This window comes from Tamandua tetradactyla, chromosome 7 (assembly GCF_023851605.1).
Source record: "Tamandua tetradactyla isolate mTamTet1 chromosome 7, mTamTet1.pri, whole genome shotgun sequence".
Classification (NCBI taxonomy): Eukaryota; Metazoa; Chordata; class Mammalia; order Pilosa; family Myrmecophagidae; genus Tamandua; species Tamandua tetradactyla.
In genome coordinates this window covers 131,429,816-131,434,218 of record NC_135333.1, presented here as the reverse complement: position 1 = coordinate 131,434,218, position 4,403 = coordinate 131,429,816, and positions in this window count along the sequence as shown.

Here is a 4,403-nt window from a genome sequence, read left to right as displayed (position 1 = left end):
CCGAAGCTCTTCCGCCCGCCTTCCGCCCGACAGCAACTCCGCCTCGCCTTGGCCCCGCCCACCCCAAGCTTCTGGGCCGCAAAGGACTGTGGGAGCCAGGGTGAGGCGAAACGACCCGAACCTGGCGCTACACGAGTGCAGGAGGCGGGGTGGGAACCTGTCTTTCAGGCTTTTTGAACCTACCTCTCTTTGTAAGCAAAGGTTTCGCCAGCATGTGACCGTCATGAAAAACAAAACAAAGCAGCGCTCTCCTCCGTGGTCCATGAAGGCCACGTGAAGGCGCGACCATGTCATTTTTGACCCGGAATTCCCAAGCTTAGCACAAGCGCTTTCTACATTGATAAATAAATGAATATAAATGTCCTTTTTAAAAAAATTAAGTTTTATTAGTGTGACCTGAATCCACAGACATGTAGTCTTTTGTCAGACAGAGGCTGTGAAAAGATAGTTTTGAAGTTAGAATGGTAAATAGCTTTACTAATGATTTTAATATGCTCAAACTTCCATATTTACTCAGGAAACTATGAAGTTAAAAACAAAAGCACCTGAGGTAGACTGACATACCAACAGTCATTTGCGATGCTCATTAAGACCCCAACCTCCTTGGGAAAGGAGGAACTGTAATAAAGAAATTCATCAAGTCTGCTTATCTTCACCAAATACGCCCATTTCTACACAAACATTCTGTCTGGGCAGCTTTCGCAGATTTATGACACCCAATGATGCCCGCCCAAGACAACTCACATAGCTCATGTCCTCCTTGCTTCCCCCTTTCCTTATCCCCATACCCTTTCTTTTTTCTAAGCAGGTGTATAAACTTTTTCTCCACCACTTTTCTTTGAGCAGTAACTTCCTGTGCTGACACGCATGCACTTTGCTCAATAAACTTATTCTACGCCTTGGTTTTCAGATTTTGTATTCAGCTTAACATTGTCACTAAACTTTCTGTCAGGTCTCGTGAAGTTGGTCTATAATTTTTTTGTCAGTTATGTCAGGCATTGCTGTTTAAGTTGTCTGGCAATCTTGGTAGCCAGAGAACTTGTAGGGTACAACTGTGGAGTTCGCCATTAAAACCTTCAGTCGATATGTCTGGAGTGGTTCAACTCTCCACTCCTGAGGAATTTCTGGATAATACTTCCCTCCTCTTCATTGACAAAAATCTACTTCTCCTGAATTTTATGTTTTTTGTGTCAGGTTCTGTTTCTTCCAAAGTGACAACTAGATAAGGGGAATTTTATGGCTGGAAAGAAATTTAGGTGCAGAGGAGTAAGGTGACTTGATCATAATTGCATACTTTGTTGGTGGCTAAACTGGACGACTAGAACCCCTGTATCTGATTTCAGTTCCTTATTACTGCCATTTTAGTAGCTATGTCCTGGCCTCATCCTAGCTGTTTTTTCTCTTTTTCTTAGTAATATCAGGTCCTGATAACCAATAGCTTTATCGAACTTAATCACACATTTTATTTATCTGACTGGATTCTGAATAATGTTTGTTCCAATTAAATCCACTACCAAAGGATGACACTTTGCTACTATTGAGGTTATTAAAACAATATTGTGCAATTTCTGAAGGCAGTTCCAAAAGAGTTCCCAAAGTGTTTTTGAGCACAACTGATGGGATAAGTATATATATCCATCCCAGATATTTCCTTATTTGAAACTAGATAACTATCACCACCTGAAGGGGACAAAAGCATTCTGAGATGTGTAAGCCTGGTATATTTGTTAGAAAAAGAAATCATACTGTTTCATTATCCTGATCTGTAGACAGGAAATGAAGATACTTTTACCAGTTTTTTCTTTTTTTTTTAGTAATAGGACCAGTTCCTTTGTCTACAGTCTCTCATTTTTATTCTTTTCTTCTAGAAAATTATGCCTTTTTTTTTTTTTACTTTTGATTTAGGCTTTTTTTAAAATACTTTGTATGCCAACCTTTTGTTGTTTATACCCATTACAAATATATGCTTTCAATTTGGGGTTTATCTATTAATTTTATGTTATATTTTATTATAAAGTTGTAAATTTTAATATAGGATTATAAATATTTATAGTTTGGGATTGTGTGTGTATATTCTGTAAGAAAAAATACCTTGGAAAATCTTTTTGGAATACTAATTAAAGTTGCATTGAATTTATAGAATAATTTGGGTAGAACTGACATGTTACAATATCAAGTCTTCCCATCCATATGTATTATGTGTTATCCCAGCACCTGGTAGAGACCATCCTTCAATCATTGATCTCCGATGCCACCTTTGACAACATTAGGTTTTCATATATGTGTGGGTCTAGTTCTGATTTCTCTGGTCCCTTCTTGTGTCGATTTTACATCGTCTCATTTAATATAATTTTATAATAAGCTTTTAAATGTTTGGATGAGCAAACCTCCCCAACTTGTTCTTTTAGTTTTTAAAAATTATCTCGGCTCTTCTTTGCCCTTAATATTTCTCTGCAAAGTTTAGAATTTGCTTGTGCAGCTTCACTAAAAATCCTTCTTAGCATTGAAATTGGAATTTTATTACATATGTAGAATAATTTGGGAAGAATTAATTTTTTTTACAATGTTGAATCTTTAAATCTATTCTGGACATTCAAATTGTCCTTGATTCAATTTATCACAAACATTGCTACACAGGACATCAGTGTGCTTGTCTTCTTGTATCCACATGAGATATATCCTTCAGGGCACAGCTCCAGGTATACATGTCAATGGAACACAGAAAAATCTTAATATTGAGTGAAAAAAGTAACTCACAGAAATAAACATATAGTAAGATACATTTAGGTCTAATTTAATGTCTTTCGATAAAGCTTTTAATTTTATCCATAAAGTTTGCATAATTTTTATTGGATATTTTGTAATAGTTTTGGCTGTATATAGCATAGTTTCAAAATAATAGTGGTATGAACAAGATAGAAATTTATTTTGCATTATATTAAAATTTCGAGTGAAGTAAATTCTTGAGTTGTCTCCATATCCTGAAGAGTAGGAAGAAAAAATAACAACTGAAAAAAGTTTCTACTGCAGAAATAGTTTGTGCTTTAATTGAAAGTCTTTCTAAACTAGAGGAATATCAGTGTGAGAGAACTGTAAGTGATCCTAGTAAATGAATTTTCTTATTCTCTTCATAAGAGAACTAAGAAAGACAAAGGTAAGCTAGAAATGCTTTCTTTGAAACACATTACAGCTATCAAAGTCCTTTTTTATACTTTTGCTTAACAACAACAGAGTCCAAATGATATTTAAAAAGATCTTTTCAAGACCCTTAAGATGGAAGAGCCATAGAAAAATAAACGATGTTAGCTCATTGCTCTCTCCTCACCATTCCCTTTAGTAGCAAGGAATCAAAAAGAACATTTTCTGTAGCAGAAAGTGACTTGTGTAAAAATATGTTCAAATGATGACAATATTGACACTTTTTTAAAAGATCACACTTTCAAAAAAAGACCTGGTAATGTTATTATTTCATTTTTATTTACACATGAAAAATAGATTTTTCTTCACTTTATTTGGTGTTTGGCTTATTTTTGAATATTATTTTGTTTTTTTAAAAATATTTGTTCATTTTGTTTTCACTTTATATTCACTTTATTTTTTAAGTTTTTTATTGCATAGCATAAACAAATATACAAAGCAAAGAAATTAAAAAAAAACTGTTCTCAAAGCACTCTTCAGCAAGTGGGTACAGGACAGATCCAAGCGTTTGTCATGGGCTGCCATACGATCCACTAGATGTTTCCTTCTAGGTACTCCAGAATAGAGGAGGCTCGAAGACTTAAATATTTTTTTAGCACCACTATCAACTTTTTTCTTCTGTTTTTGTGAAAAATAACGTATATACAAAAAAAAAGTAATAAATTTCAAAGCACAGCACCACAATTAGTTGTAGAACATATTTCAGAGTTTGACATATGGCTGACGATTCCACAATTTTAGGTTTTAAACGGTACTGTGAGGATCGATTGTTCAAAAGGCAGAAGGGAAACTGCATTTAAAGTAAGTGAATGGAGGTGGGAGCTGCAGAAAGAATTTTAATTTTATGGATACATCTGTTTTTGTATGAGAGATTTCTGATACCTGCTAACATAAATGATCACTTTCCTTTTTAAAATATGGTATTACAAATAAAACTCGCATGTTTCTGTATTTGTGAATTGGTAGTGTTTGCTTGGAGGGAAAAAATGACTCAAGGTTAATTTTTAGGTTTGTCCTTAAAATTTGATTTGCTGAGATGATGTCTTCTGTATGCATGGCTTGGCTAAGGCTCATGGTTCCTGACACTTTCTTTCTTAAAGAAATAGATGTAAGCTTCCTAGCATTAAGATTCCTTTAAAAGAAAATAAAATCAATATGAAAGATTTTATAAATAAATAACGATGCATAAATATAGATTCACTCAT